Genomic DNA, 16,659 nt, shown 5'->3' with positions numbered 1-16,659 from the left:
AGAGTCAGGGGTGACCTGGCACAGCTTTTGCCCAATGAGGTGGACTCATCCTCTTACCTCACCATTGTCTCACTCTGCTACCATTTTCATGTAGAATTACTCCATTTTATTCATGCACTTTCTGCATACTCTGAAAATTATTAGACTAGGAACCAGTTTCTGGCTTCCCAGTTAAAGCTACCAGCAAATATTCAATGTAAACTAAGTCACCTGATTAACCCTATCCTACCTTCACTTTATACCTGAAACCCAGTCTCTGATGTAGGGTGAAGCATAAAGGCCAAGGACAGAATCCAGAGAACAGATCAGGAGGGTTCCAGCTCATCACACCCAACTTGGAGCTATATGTCTTTTTGAAATGGATTTTATAGAATGTCTAGCACTTGCACAAAAATCATCAAATATGTCAAAAATGATCGAATTTGACAGATTCAGTGCCAGTTATTAAGGTTAATGTTGAACATAACTTCATCATAAAGTAAAATCACATTTGTTTCACTGGCTTAATGTCTAGGCTCTTCAATTTAACATATATTGAACACCTACTATGTATCAGGCTCTGCTAGGCACTAGGAGCATGAATATGAATAAACAGGGTAAGACATTGTTCCCATCCTCAAAGCACTCCCAATCCAGTAAAGGGAGATGGATCCATAAACCGATGACTAAAATACAATGTAAACCTATTACTGTGGAATTAGTAAAAAAAAAAAAAAAAAAAAAAAAAAAAAGGTATATATCTATATATATATCACAGATAAGGAAGCAACTTTTGAATTCTACTGCTGTCTGCATGGAAGAAAGGAAAGAAAACTACAGGAAAGGAAAAAATATCTGTTCTTCTATTGTTAAATTATTTCATCATCTGATCTATCCAACTTAATCATTTCTATTTATTTAATGGGTCTGAAAATCTTTACATACTATATTACTCTGTACGTTGCACTTTCTAATAGTTATCCTATTCCAAGATCGCAGCAGTCTTCTGGGTGAGGTAGTTGGAACATTGTACACATTTTACAGATAAGACTGCAATCCGGAGACCGGGGTGAACTGGAGTTTGGGAATCAAAACAAATCAAGATTGAAATAGGGCTGATTCTGCCTAATTGGGCCCCTCTCTGAGTTTCCCTCGGAAAGAAGGAGAAGAACAAAACCCTGTGAGTGCAGACTCCCTCTGCCACCATAGAACATCCAACCAGCCCTCACCCGGCCCGACTTCTGTTAAATGCTCCCTGCCGCCCTGGGTTTTAAATTATTTAAATAATTAACAGCCTCTATAGATGTAATGCTGTGAATGGCCTTGTGATCTGGGAAGACAGTTACACCTTTGGAGATCTTTCGCAAATAAACTGAAAACTCGGCTGTGTGAATTTTCTCTCTGCCATAATTAGCAGCAGATGGACGACTTTTATGGAGCCACCTGTCAGCAGGAAGACTCTCCTTACAGTTTCTAGTTTCTAGAAGGAGCAGGATTAAAATAGACCAGCGCCTTTCCCTTCAAGTACTCTTAAGGGTCCCAGATGTAATCGGATCTGCCAGAGACTGACAGGATTCAAGAGGCAGCCACTCCTCGTGGCGCTGGCTCACCTGTGAGGCAGGAGCAGGAACAAGACAGAACATTACTTCTCAGCAAGTTTGGGCAGCTGATCGTTTCCGAAAACTTGGAGAGCAAACCAGGAGTCAGCCTGTGCTGAAACGTTCCATTTTACTAACCTTTTTATCCAATTTGAAAATACAAATAGAGCTCTCAGGGCGTAATTAGCGGCAATGACTCTTAATACCTGCTTTCCAAATTTGACCTTAATGGACATTCATTAAAATGGGCTCTGACTTCACAGCCGCGTTAGCAGAAAATGGAAAAGTCCATCTATCATTGTCAGCTCCCATTGTCTGCGTAATCATTCCTGGAAGAAAGAGGCCTGCAAGTGTGCACAGGGGTGGTGGAGGAGCTGGAGAGGAATTGCAAAGAGCTATGCCAAGAGCTGGTGCCTGAGTTTCCCTGAAGAGTACTGGTGCCTTGAGAGAGGTGTGGCCTGGAATCCTGGCCAGAAGTCAGGGACCTGGGTGCTAGATTCTGCTCCACCTTGGCTTTGCTGTGTGAGCTGAGGGGAGTCACTGCATACATCTGTGCTTTTACCTCATCTGTTAAGAAAGGGTAAAAATGCCACACTTGCTGCATAATGCTTTGTGAGCACCAGAATAATGTATGTAAAAAATGACTTAAAAAGCATAAATTACTATGTAATTGCTATGTGATTGGGTTTTTTAAGAATGCCAGTATCAATGACAATGGAGGGACGGGGATGGGGGAGTAAAACAATCCTAGGTTCTGTTAAGTCTACTCCGTGGGGATGCACTGATCCTATTTTGCAGAATAAATTTGGGGGGGTTCCTTTCCAGATTGCAGTGAATAAAGTATTTCTCCAAGACAGATGAGGGGTAATGCAAGGTGGGGAGGCTGATGTGGAGGTGTGCTCTTCCTGAGAGTTCAGGTAAGAGGAAATGCCAGACCCGGGCACCTGAACACCAAAGGGTACCTAAGTGACTGAAGGAAGAAGAGCCCTGGGCCAGGAGCCAGAAGATGGGGGACGCTGCCCGGCTCTGACAGTAACTCGCTGTCATTTTCCCAGCCTATGACCTCCTGACTTCCTGATATCAACTGAAATCAATAGCAGGATGCTTTGTGGGACAGGAATAGGGCTAAGGGCAGTAGGAAAATTGAGGAAGTTGAGGACAAATTGGTTTGTACTTTAAATTGGCCCCAGAAGAAGATACTTGAGGCAGATACTGATGTGAAGCTTCACAGCGATTCACTTCTTCTGCCCACAGTCTTCTTGACTCCTTGTATCAATAGAGAATTAAGGTCCACAAGAACAAAATGTTCCCCTTGGAGTTTGAAAAAAGCAAATGTTGGATAAATTAAAGGGAAAACAACTCTACACAGTGGGTGGTCAAATAAAGGAGCTAAAATACTGAAGCGTAGATCCAGGATCTAAATTCACCTAAAAATCTCCAGGGTGGATTTTTCATCCAATTTCATTTGGATAATTAAAGAGCCATCTGTTCTAAGTCACGCTGCCTGAACCTTATCTGATGAGAGATTCGTTTGAAGCTTCTGACCCTCTCTGCAGCCTCTCCACACTCGGTTTCAGCCTCCGCTCACTGAGCACTTGTTGGTATCAGGCCCTGTACCTCATGTTTTCATGAACTTCTCTAACTTTAATCTTCTTAACAAAACCATAAAGAGTTTATGGCTCCAGTATTATACAGGAGGGAACTGGGGCTCAAACAAGCTAAGTAACTTAACCAGAACCAAAAGGCAGGATTTAGACCTAGCTACCCTGGGTTGCAATCCAATTCTTTTTCCATCACTGCACAGGTGATTTCAGCAAAACCTAGTTCTTCCTTCTAAATGGCCAATTTTGACAGCAAAGCCATTTGCTGACATTCTTATATTTGCTGACATGCGGTGGTTTTCGTTAGTTGCTTGGTAATTATACATATTTCAATGTAGCTTTCTATCACTTAAAGGCAATATTATTCTGTCAATATTTTGGTTGTCTGATGCTCTAACAATCATTGTTGCATCCCCGGGGCTTAACATTAAAAGGAACATGTATAAATGTTTGATGAATAAATGAATGATGGGAAGAGACTTAAACTACAAGGTTGCCCAGGCAGCTGGAGTGGCACCCCGGTATAAGGCTGAGACAAATGAGGACTCAGGTACGTTCTGGTAGCTGGCCACCTGCAAGGCCCTCAGAGCGTGTGCTTCAGCTGTGCTATGGGCCTCTGGCTCCTCTGAGCCAGGCCAGAGAAAAACAGAAGCCATCACATTCCCAAGGCACAAGGTGAACTCATGCAAAGGCCCTGGTTTGCCTCATGTGAGCTCTTGGGAACATTCCTTCTCAACTCCTTATGATGAGGGTCTGTGTCCTTAAACGACAAGCATATTTCTCCCTGGCATAAAAATAGCTGAACTTGACATACTGTGCTCCTTTCAGCTTAATGACAACTTCAGTTTACAAAAGGGTAGTGCCAAGTCCAGGCTCAAACATCTTTGTTTGTGTAATGGCAGCATCTAAAAGATGCCAAACACAATCCAGAATCCTGTCCCTTAATTGATTACATTTGTTGTCGCGGAAGAAAAGAAGGAAGTAGCATTTACTGAATGACTACCATGGGTCAGGAAATTCACATGCATTTTCTCATGTAATCCTGGGAGGGAGACATTATTATTATCTTCATTTTAAATAAGATGAGACAACTGGGACCTGGAAAAGTTATCTAGCTTGACCAAGATCGCTCATCAGTGAGTGGTGGATATAAGATGAGTGGTGGATATAAGATTCAAGCCCAGATCAGACACCACAGCAGAAGACTCTTCCAAATTCCAAGATGCCTCTGTGGCTCAGATGCCAAAAGAGAACCCAGATGTGTTGAGAAGGGATTAGGGAAGGCTGAACTGAGGGAGAATAAGAGGAATATCAGGTTCCCATAGGTCATGTACTAGGTTCAGAACCAGGAGCTGTGAAGAATGATCTGGATTCTGTGCTAACAACGGTGTCACTTTGGAAATGGCTGCACCACCCCTGGCCTTAGTGTACTTACCTGTGAGGGACAGAGGAGGGATGGTGGTATTCAGAGTTTCTCTACTTCCCTCCCACTCCCCACTACTGGGGAGAATACCCCATTTTCAAGATGGGGAAGTAGACGAGGAACTTCAGTGTTCATAGTGCTTGTTGCTAAGTCGATGTTTCCCTCGAAAAGCGTAAAGGCTTCTTCACATTTGGCTGCCCCTACACCATTTGCCACCTCTGAACCTAAAACTGGCAGCCCTGATCAAAGGTCCACCTTCAGCTGCCCCCGCCTGGAGGAGGGAGAGGGTAACAACAAATGACAGAAGGACTGAAGAAAGGGGAGGGCTTCAGGCCCAGGCTGTTCTGATAAATGGAGGGGAGTAAAGGCACCAAAGACTTAAGCTGGGCTTAAGATGGCTTAAGAAGATGGCTCCCACCTCCCTGCCCGAGCTCATATGACAGCTTCAGAGTCTCGGGTGGGGTCTCCAGTGGCACAACAGTTACCTTAGGATAAGAAATCACCCCGTATACTCCCACGACACACTACTTCATTATCCCTTCCCTTGTCTTCTAGTACAAGTCCAACTCATTTTGTCAAAGTAAGGAAAGGGGAGAATTTGTCCCCACTTAGAAGATGTCACCTCTGAGCTCTCCTGCTCCCTGCTCCTTAGAAAGTCATGGGTGACACTTTTATAATCTTGTCCACACTTGAAAATGACATTGCATCGTATCTGCCACTATGCTTTTGGCCAACTCACATTTCTGCATTGAAAAATTTCCACTCAGCCTCCAAAAAGCAAGAAAAAAAAAAAAGATAAGGTCTTGAAAAGCTGGTCGGCTACTTTCTTCCAAATCACATCTGAAGGAAATTGAGATGAGGCGTTACCTTGCCACTGGCCTTCCGCCAAGAGAAGCTGACTGAGGAAGCAAATCAGACGTCTCTCTTGGAAGAGGCTGTGCTCTGGGGGATGCTCTCCACCTGCTGATGCCCAGGGCCTCTCATTCGGGGCAGCACCCTCCACGGAGATGCTTCCCCTGGACTTCCTGGAGCTTCAGGGGCTTGTCCTGCCCTGTGACTGGCTCTCTCCCTTCCAGTGCTCCAAGCGTGTCCTCTGCCGAGCGGCAAGAGCTGATTATTTATCCATAAAACATGAGATTTGTGGAGAGGGTGGTGGAGAGGCAGAACGGGGGAGGAAGGAACGTTGGTGAAAGGGAGCATAAATAGTTAATTTGATGATGATTTAGAATGACTCTCCTTGCTGTTTGAGATGAAAAAGCTGCAGTGAGTTCAGAAAATACTAAAATAGGGCCTCATACAGGCGTTTCATTTAGATTTAATAAGACTGATTATTAAGAGCATATTTCATGACGATTAAGAATTCTGACAGTCTCCCATCCACCAACTTTAATGTGCGCCACAAAAATTAAAATACTTATTTATACGACTAAAGTGCTAATAAGTTCATTTTGAGAAATTCTCTTTTGAGGACTTGCATAGGCTTTAACTTTTTATAGGAGAAGTAGAGAGACTCCAAGATGGTAGGCTCTAGAGACCAGAGGGAAACTTGGGAGAAATTGCGGTGAGAGGCCCCTGCCTCTACCTGAGTTATCAAAAAAGAGAGCCACGCCCCCATCTCCCTCCCAGTCTTGATGAACACACAAGCACAGGCACATAGATGAAGACATCCTTGTGCCTTTCAGCTGCTGCCTCATTTCCTCAGCCTTCTCTAGCTCCTCAGAGCTGGCTGGGTGCGCTATTACCCGTCACCCCCAGCCCATTCTCTTGCCTCCGACCTGCTCTTGAGTTGATCTGAGTTTGAAGCAAAAATAACTGAAAGAGCTCACTCCCTACTTTAGGAAACTCCTAAAAGAGATGGTCTCTGCATGCCCCATCATCAGGCTACTTCCTTGCAAGAAGTCTGTCTTACTGCCCCCACTATTCCATGTGCAAGTCACAAGCTGTGAGGTCCGTGAGAGCCCCTGACATCTCTGGTGTGAGCCTGGTCTGCGAGACTGGTCTCAGCCTCGATCCTCACCCAAGGGTCCAGCTGGCTTCCCTGACTCATTCCCAGCTTGAGGCTCTACCCTGAACCCCAGCTCTTTGACTGAGGCCCTAATTCTTTATGTCTCCCCTCTCCCGGGGGCTGGCTCTGTGTCCCCTGCGGTCCCCAGGCACCAGCTGGGCCCTGCCAGATATGGGCAGATCTGCACCCATATCCTCAGGCAGGGACTAGGGGAGAGACACTGAACTCACACTGCCCAGGATGTGAATACCAGCCCCTCATGGGCTGTGAAATAAAGGAAAGTTCCTGAACCTCTCTGAGTCTCAAATTCTCCTTTGAAGAATAGTGCCTACCTCACAGGGCTGTTGTGAGAATTAAATAAGATAATGCCAGTAAAAATGTTTAGCACAGAGCCTCCTCATATACAATAAGCTTTCCATGGATGGTACCTATTAATACTACTAACGATATTATTTACCAATGACAATGATGAATTCCAATCCTAGCCTGTCTTGCTGAGTGCTCATTGTTCTATCCTTTGCTGAGAAAATTTTGGACTTGAAACCATTTCTCCAGTCACCATCCAACTCCATCCTAGTCTCCTACCAGCTTTCACCATGGCGGTGTCACCTGGGTTTCAGCATGCTTCGCATCCTGGGCTTTTTCCCCTTGGTAATTCCTGTCGCTAGTTGGCAAACTCTGGGTCCCACCATTGGCTCAAACATCTTGACTTCCCTGTACAACCTCACAGAGTAAAAACTCAATATATCTTGGCTGTTGACAGCTGGAGTCTGGTGTGGGCTTTTATCCCACAGTCCCGGTCCCTGATGTGCCAATGGTGCAGATCCCCTCCTTTTCTGCATCTGTCTCCTGCTCCTTCTCTACCCCATGTGGTTCTTCCCTATGTCCCTTCTGCCTGCATTTATGCCTTTGCTCATTGAATGCATCTCCTCTGACTGAGCCCAGCTGGTGGCATCCAGGTCTGAAACAGGTTGAATGGTGGCCCCCAAAAGATATGTCTATGTCTTAACCCCCAGAACCTGTAAATGTGACCTTATTTGGAAAAAGGTCTTCACTGATGTAATTTAGTTAAGGATCTTGAGATGAGATCATCCTAGACTTGGGCCCTAAATCCAGCGAAGAGAAAGGCAGAGGGAGATTTGTGACCCCAACATACAGGGGAAAAGGCCACGTGGAGACAGAGGCAGAAGTTGGAGATGAGCAGCCCCAAGCCAAGGAATGCTGAAGCCACAGAAACTGGAGGAGGCAAGGGAGGATTCTCCCCTACAGCCTTCAGAGGGAGCGCGGCCCTGCTGACACCTTGATTTCAGACTTCTGGACAATACAACTGTGTGGGAATAAACTATAATTTTAAGCCACGTATTTTGTAGTAATTTCTTACAGCAGCCCTAGGAAACTAGTAAAGAAGCTAAAGAAAAGCTGGCCAGTAGTCAGAAGCTGTGGTTACAGGCATCTGTGGGACACCCAGTCTCCCAGTTCACAGAGCATCTGAAGGAAAGCTGTGGAAAGCAGGTGAGTTGGGTCAGAGGGCAGGGAACCCTGGTAGTGACCTTGACTCTGGGGAGTAGAGTCTGGCAATGCCACATCCGCGCACCGTGTAAAGAAGGTCCTCATGGTCAACATGAAGTATAATTTTGAAATATCTAGACTTATGATATATGGGCCTCAATTTGTGCCCTTGCTCCAGCCCACGAGTGTCAAGGTGGGGCTGGTTGTAGAGACAGTAGCAAAGCTCAGGCTTGGAGTCCCACACACCAGGCTTTTACTCTCTGCTAAGCCACTTGGTAGCTGTGTGAGTTTGGGCCAGTGATTTCACCTCTCTGCACTTTGGTTTCCTCATCTGTAAAATGGGACAATTAATATCTTCCTTGCAAGTTAAAGGTTAGAAAGAGCAAAGGACCTACCTCTCTACAGGTACCTATAGGCACAGAATAAGAAATGGGTTTTCTTATATTATTATATTTTAATAATATAATATATATATTATTCATATTTTCAGGGGTAGAAAGTCCCATAAATTCCTATCTCCTTTTCTTGCTCCAAGGAAAAACTAGAGAAGACGGTAACTGAAAAAGTATTAATTCTACATTAAGCATTCAGGAAGAAAGCTTTTGTGGATTTCACCCATGGCCATTATCAAGAGCCATAGAATCACGGAATGTTTAGTACCAGAAGGGTCTTTAGCAACTATCTAATTCAAGCCCTTTAGTGTGTAGATGTGGAAACTGAGGCTCAGGGGGAAGGAAGTTGCCCAAGTCATTCAGTGGATCTCCCTAACTAAGCTGGTGTTAGCAACTGGGCCCCTGATCCCCCGTCCTAACCTCATTTTATTTTGTCAGATAGTGGTGGTGCCACAGCCACTGGGTACAGCTCTCTCTCCGGAGGTTGGAGGGAGCCTCTGTCTGACAAGTTAAGGCCATGTTTACACAAAAATTCAGCTGGGTGAGCCAACATCCAAAAATCCACTTAAGACTTGCTTCACGTCCCAGTGAAAAGGAAAGAGGAAAATTTCTTTTGAAACATACCTACCACACATTCATCAGAGGCAGAAAATTGTTGTCCCCTTGTAATTTATATCAAAGACTACTGTGCGTGAATTAGCTGGGTTTCATCTTTTTAAATGTCAGCCCAGATGACCCATAGCTGTGTAGGCATGTGAATATAAGGTTATAACAACATTTGAAAGGATCCCAAAAAAGTGTTTTTGCCACAGTTTTAGTGTGATCAAAACATATCATTTCAAGAGTCACAATATTTATCATTTTAATATTAATAACATCATTTTGCATAAAGCACCATACAAGGAATATTAGGACTATAAAGATTCCCAGGCTGGGGCTTCCCTGGTGGCGCAGTGGTTGAGAATCTGCCTGCCAATGCAGGGGACACGGGTTCGAGCCCTGGTCTGGGAAGATCCCACATGCCACGGAGCAACTAGGCCCGTGAGCCACAACTACTGAGCCTGTGCGTCTGGAGCCTGTGCTCCGCAACAAGAGAGGCCGCGACAGTGAGAGGCCCGCGCACCGCGATGAAGAGTGGCCCCCCACTTGCCACAACTAGAGAAAGCCCTCGCACAGAGACGAAGACCCAACACAGCCATAAATAAATAAATTAATAAATAAAGCCAGAAAACATCTTAAAAAAAAAAAAAAGATTCCCAGGCTGGAAAAAAAAAGGGTAAAATATTCAGAATATGTCAGAGAGAGAGAACCAGCAGTGTCACTAACACAGAATCCAATTTCTTTTCTTTGCAGATATTTAAGGCAACCATGTATTCCCAAAGATAGGGACAGCAATCGACAAGGAATAGGAACAATTTATTTATGAGTCATCTATCCTGCAAGTCAGTAAATGAAACTTACCCAAAAAGGAACTGTGTTTTATGGCTCATGGCCCTATAAATTAAGCTTAGTGAAATCCTTCCTGGATGCTTAGAACAAAACGCCCTGAATTAAGGGCTGGTCAAGGAGAACGCGTTCAGGGCATTTCCCACAGCCTGATAATGACATGCTTAAGCAGCATCTTTATACGCAGGACAAAATGGAAATAAAAGGAAACACTGGACCAGCGAGCTGTGTCGGTGAGAAAACAGAGCATCAGTCTCAGTAGGAACAGGGCTTTTTTCAAAGAGTTTCTTGGGGTAAGTTGTGGGAAGCTCCGCTGTGTGGTGAGGTGGCTATAACCACAGGTTTTAGACTCGGACTGCCCCGGTTAGAGTCACAAACTTAACATTTCCTGTCTATGCGAGCATGGGTCCATTATTTCAACTCTCTGCCTCAGTTTCCTCTTCTATGCAGTAGGAATAATACAAGTCCCTACCTCATAGGGTTGTTGTGAAAATTAAATGAGATAAAACCTGTGAAGCATTTAGAATAGTGCTCAATGCACATTAGATATGATGATGATGATTATCTGGACCTCAGCCCACTTTCTCCAGAGGCCATAGGATCAGACAACCTGACGTGAGAGCCAGCACGATCATCTAAGCAATGAAATCTCTCTGTTTCCAGGTTTTCATCTGTAAGATTGGAATAATGCAAAAGGCACAGTACTTGGAGACAGTCAGACCTAAATTCAAATTTTAGCCCTGCCACTTACGAGCTGCATGTCCTCACCTCATCTACAAAACGAGTAATACAGCTTTATTTGCAGGGCTGTCATGAGGATACGTCATATACTGTAGGTGGGATGTCCTGTATCTATCAGATACTCAATAAAAGCTACTTCCCATCCTCATTCCTTCTCTTCTTTAGATACCTCGAAGGGAAAAATCTTCCTCAACTCTCAAACAATACACATAATTTTTTTAAGTAGTATTATACATATAGATAAAATCTCAAATATCTCAGAACAATACTTAGGGTATTTCCCTGTCTGCTCATACTTCATCTTCAGAACATGTCATAGTGAAAAGACAACACTCAAAATGGGAGAAAATATTTGCAAACAAACCAATGGAGAAAGGATTAATCTCCAAAATATATAAACAGCTCATGCAGCTCAATATCAAAAAAACAAGCAACCCAATCAAAAAATGCACAGAAGACCTAAATAGACATTTCTCCAAAGAAGACAAACAGATGGCCAAGAGGCATGTGAAAAGATGCTCAACATTGCTAATTACTAGAGAAGTGCAAATCAAAACTACAATGAGGTATCACCTCACACTGGTTAGAATGGGCATCATCAGAAAATCTACAAACGATAAATGCTGGAGAGGGTGTGGAGAAAAGGGAACCCTCTTGCACTGTTGGTAGGAATGTAAATTGATACAGCCACTATGGAAAACAGTCTGGAGGTCCCTTAGAAAACTAAAAATAGAATTACCATATGACCCAGCAATCCCAGTACCGGGCATATACCCAGAGAAAACCATAATTTAAAAAGACACATGCACCCCAATATTCACTGCAGCACAATTTACAATAGCCAGGTCATGGAAGCAACCTAAATGTCCATCGACAGATGAATGGATAAAGAAGATGTGGTACATATGTACAATGGAATATTACTCAGCCATAAAAAGGAACAAAATTGGGTCATTTGTAGCAATGTGGATAGACCTAGAGACTGTCATACAGAGTGAAGTAAGTCAGAAAAAAACAAATATCGTATATTAACGCATATTTGTGGAATCTAGAAAAATGGTACAGATGAACCGGTTTGCAAGGCAGAAATAGAGACACAGATGTACAGAACAAACGTATGGACACCAAGGAGGGAAAGGGGGGGTGGTGGGATGAATTGGGAGATTGGGATTGACATATATACACTAATATGTATAAAATAGATAACTAATGAGAACCTTCTGTATAGCACTGGGAACTCCACTTCGCTGTGCAGTAGAAACTAACACAACATTGTAAAACAACTGTACCCCAATTAAAAAAAAAATAAAGTGACAAGAATTTTTTTAAGCTGAAAAAAAAAAGAGCACGTCATAGGAAGAAATACTGAGCATGTATATATTTTTGCTTTATTTTCATGGCTTATTTCTAACCTTTATTCCAATCTACAATTTATGGTTAACAAATGGGTCCTCCCATTCCCTTCACAGAAGAGTTACTTTCTTCTGCAGTGGCTCGAGCATTTGGTACCTTCTAGGTGCATTCTCCAGGCTAAACCATTGCCAAACACAAGAAGACATTTACAGTTTCTCCACAAGGTGGGAGCTTAAAAGTTCCAAATTGTTTCAGTGGACCAGAATTCTCAAAATGCTGCTATCACACAGAACAGATTCTCCAGATGCATAATAAAGTTTAGTTCCCATTTCCTTGCTCAGGAAACTTCCCTAGTGCAGCCTCATCCATAAATGATGGCAGAGCAGGAGGAGAACTTCCAGATCTCAGTGCCTCCAGTGGATTAGGATACTATTTCAGTTCTTCAGTTCAATGGGAATCAAGGTGGCCAACCCCAATAGAAAGTGACAACCAAAGACAGCCCATGTCACAAATGGAATCAAGTGACAGTTTCTGCTCCAACAATGTTAAGTATTCTGATTAGCCAAATGGCAATCTTTGGGTCAAAATCCTCACCTGTAAAACTAGAGACAGAAACCAGAGGCTAGAAATGATTGGGGAGCTTCTGATGGAATTCTCAGGACTCAACATGCAGGTAACATCAGGCTATACCCTTCCTTAAAAACTCTGACTTCCCATCAATAAAGCCTAAATGCTCCAGCAGAGCAAACATCTCAGCTCTTCATGGTTTGGCTTCACTTAACTTTTCCAGTCATTCCTCCAAGGACATGAAGCTTCCCTCATAACTACAGCTTACCACTCCCAAGGCACTGGGTCAACTTCCACTCTGCCTTGTTTTTCATCTTCTCTGTTCCCATAAAGGTCTTTCCTCTTCTTTAACAATTGAGCTCCAACTCATTCCCCAAAAGTCAGCTCCAAAGCTACCTACTGTGTAAAATCTTCCCTAATCTGCCTAATCAAAATGGCTTGTCATGTTCCTGCTTGAAACACCTCAACAACTTGATACTGAACTTAGGATAAAGACCACAACGCAACCTGCCTTACAAAGCTCCCCATGTACTGGGCCAGCCTCATTTTGCACAGTGTACTTCACTCTCTGGATTCCAGTCTCACTGAACTTTCTTTTATATACCAATAGGCACCAGGCTATTCCCTGCCACTGGGCCTTTGTACGTGCTATTCCTGGTGTCTGAGTTCCCTTCCTGTCCTTACCTTTTTCATCTAGTTAACTCCCATTTTTTTTTTTAAGTCAGGTGTTATTTCCTTAGAGAAGCCTTCAGAGATCTCTCTGACAAGGTCAAATCTGCCTTGACTTTGACCTCTCTTACAGCACCATGTTTCTCATTCTTAGAGCTCATATCTCAGTTGTAATTTTACATTTCTGCATATATATGTGATATCTGACTTAATTAACGTCAGTCTACACGATAGCCATGAACCCTGTCTGTGCTTGCTTGCCAGTGGATCCCTAGTACCTGTATAGTGCCTGACACGTGATAGGCACACCATCAATATTTGTTAGATGAATAAATCAAGAGACCTAAGAACACCAGGGCAGGCTCACTCTTGTAGAGCATTAGTGTTAGAGTACAGCTCAAACAATATAAGGGCCACAATTCTCTGTCATTTCCTTTTTATTGCTTATATTATAATGAGATTTTCATTTGTCTTAGTCCACTGGACAGGAAGCTCCTGAAAGTCAGGGGCTGTTTGACATCCTTTTTTATCTTCTATCACCTCCCGACACCTAGATCCTAGCACAGAGCATGGCACCAGCAAGTGTCCAATAAGTGCCTGCTGAAATGCGAGGGGCTTCAGTTATCTCATGTTCACATCGCTTGCTCCGTTTGTGTAATTGTGAAAGTCGTGTCAACCGCCCCCAGGTGACCCAGGATTTACAGCGGCATCCACAGCAGGTTTCAAGGACTTTGTGTGCCAAAGAGGAAGGAGGAATCACAGAGAAGCTACAGCTCCCTAGAGCTGGAGGACCAAGCAAAATCAAAGTCTTGCTGATGAAGCAGTACAGCCAAGTGCCTCAGACCGGTCACTGAAGCCCAGGAGGTTCACAGGAGTGCCCCAGCCCCTGTTCAATCATTACTTGTAGAGTGAACTCTGCTGGCCAGAGAGTTTATCCTGAATGTGATTTATATAATCCACAGAGACCAAAAGACCACTTTGTGGTTTAGAACTTTCTTCTCTATAAAAATGCAAATAGGCATGTGCACACAAAATTTTGTTTCTAATTTCAGGGAATTTCTGGACCCTTAAAGCATAGCCATTGGCCCTGTATCACTCCTAATAGTCTATGGTATCCAAGTTAAGAACTCTTCATATAATGCATAAAGAAAACAAAACCCCAAGATATTTAAAGTTATTTGGAATATGCAGGAGTTAATTCTTATGTGTACATGAAAAGGAGTCAAGTTTATAAAGCAAACCTCCCAAGCCACACATATAGATCCCTTAGAGCAGCGGCCCCCAACTTTTTGGCACCAGGGACCAGTTTCGTGGAAGACAATTTTTCCCCAGACGGGGGGATGGTTCAGGCGGTAATGCAAGCGACGGGGAGCAATGGGGAGCGGCAGATGAAGCTTCGCTCGCTCGCCCGCCCACCCGCTGCTCACCTCCTGCTGTGCGGCCCAGTTCCTAACAGGCCACAGACTGGTACCGGTCCGCGGCCCGGGGGTTGGGGATCCCTGCCTTAGAGAGCATCTGGTCCCATCAACACCTCCTTGGAATGGGTCTCAGTCCCATCCCAGCGTCTCTGTCCCCAGACTGTTGGCCCACCCAGGCCTGCCGGCTGCATCTTTAGCAACTTTCTAACTCATGGCTTTACTCTGTAGGTAGAGGGATAGAGCCAAACCTTAAGCCTCTCCTCTCTCATTCATCCTGTATTTTGCTGCAAGATTCTTAAATATTTTCTTAAAAGTACACATTAATTCAAAAGCATCCTCCATTATTTAACTGTCACAGACTCCTGACATTTCATTCCAAATATGCTGGTCCTGGCACATCCTGAAGAGCCACAAACAGGGAAGGGCAGCTTCTGAGCCTGTCAGTATCGACATGATTATTCTTCATCACGAGGTGTACTAGCTGAGTGAATTTTGCACCTAAACAAAGTCTCTCCTTTCATAAATATCTCACACGTATGCCAAGTGCTTTCATATCCAGCACGTTTTAACACTCACAAAAATCCTGTGTGAGGTCATTTGTCATTACCTTCATGTTACTGATGAGGAAACCACGGCTAAGTAACTTACCCAGGGAGACAAAGGTGAATGTGAGGATTCTGAACCTGAACCCAGGCAAGGCCTTCTGACTCCAACCCCCCTGCTCTTTTGTTCTACCTGATTCTTTAAGCTATTAAAGGTTGTTCTATGAAAAACATGTCCTGTGATACATATGTTGAGAAGCCAGTGACTTTATTGCAGAACTTCTCAGAGACCTCATATACCAGTGGGCGCCCTGAGCCGCTGTGAAGTCTACTGGCCACAGAGCCCTTCTGGAAGCACCTCAGGGAACTAGTGGTCCTCAGAACGCACGGCAGGGACCACTCCTCTGTGCCCCCTCAAAATGTTCTTCCTCCTCAGGATATTTCCTCTCCTCAGTGGTTGGGACCCGGCCTGGGAGGCCACGTGTGAGAGAAGCACCAGGACCAGACTAGGCCAGGATGGACGTGGCATGGGAGCCTAGGGCTGGGGTTGCTCTGAGGTCCTGAGGTCTCTGCATGAGCTCACCAAGGGTAGAAGCCAAGGATAGGCATTTGCTGGGAGCACGATCTCCCTGGGGGCTTACAGGGCATGGAGGCACGCCTTCCAAATCTCACTGGGAAGACATCCACCACACTTAGGTTGTCACAGACAACAGGGTATTAGGTGCCGTCTGGAGATACACAGACCGCAGAAACTGCAGTGCGACTCAGCAAGAAACATGTTGGCCATTCACTGAAGACAATCAAGTACTTTTTACAGAAAGTAGAAGCATAAACAGGACACCGATGCTGATGAGATTTTTGAAAACAAACAAAAAAGCTGTTCTCTCTTAAGACTCACCCATGCTGACAAAAATAAAGATTTAACAGAGGCCTGTATGTCCTAAGCCAAAGGTAGGGCACATTGTCTGAATAGGGATTTGTGCGTTTTTTTTTTTTTTTTTTCTAGTTGCCTGAGGCAATCTAGAAGAAGTTGTCTATATGCCAAAATATTGGCATTTTCAGTATTCAGTTTTTGTGAGGACGAAGAAACATAATATTTAAAATTAGGGCTGCCCCAGAAAACCTGGGCCACGTGATCATCTTCATTAAGTTAAATCACTTCAAATCAGGTGGGTATACACCTGGATTGCTCAATGAACTAGCTGATTAAATCTCTCAGACTGTGGAGCTGTGAATGTGGGTGTGGAGGCAGGGTGCAGGGACCATAGCCAGAGATGAATTTATGCACCAGGAGGGGCAGAAGCGGGCAAAGCAATGCAGGGAGGAAGCCATGCCCAGGGGCCCAGAGTTGAGCTTGAGGGCTCATGGTCAAGGCAGACCCAGCAGCCAGAACCCGGGGGAGCCGTGTAAAGGGTC

Source organism: Balaenoptera musculus, chromosome 2 (assembly GCF_009873245.2).
Source record: "Balaenoptera musculus isolate JJ_BM4_2016_0621 chromosome 2, mBalMus1.pri.v3, whole genome shotgun sequence".
NCBI lineage: Eukaryota > Metazoa > Chordata > Mammalia > Artiodactyla > Balaenopteridae > Balaenoptera > Balaenoptera musculus.
This window is presented reverse-complemented; position numbering follows the sequence as displayed.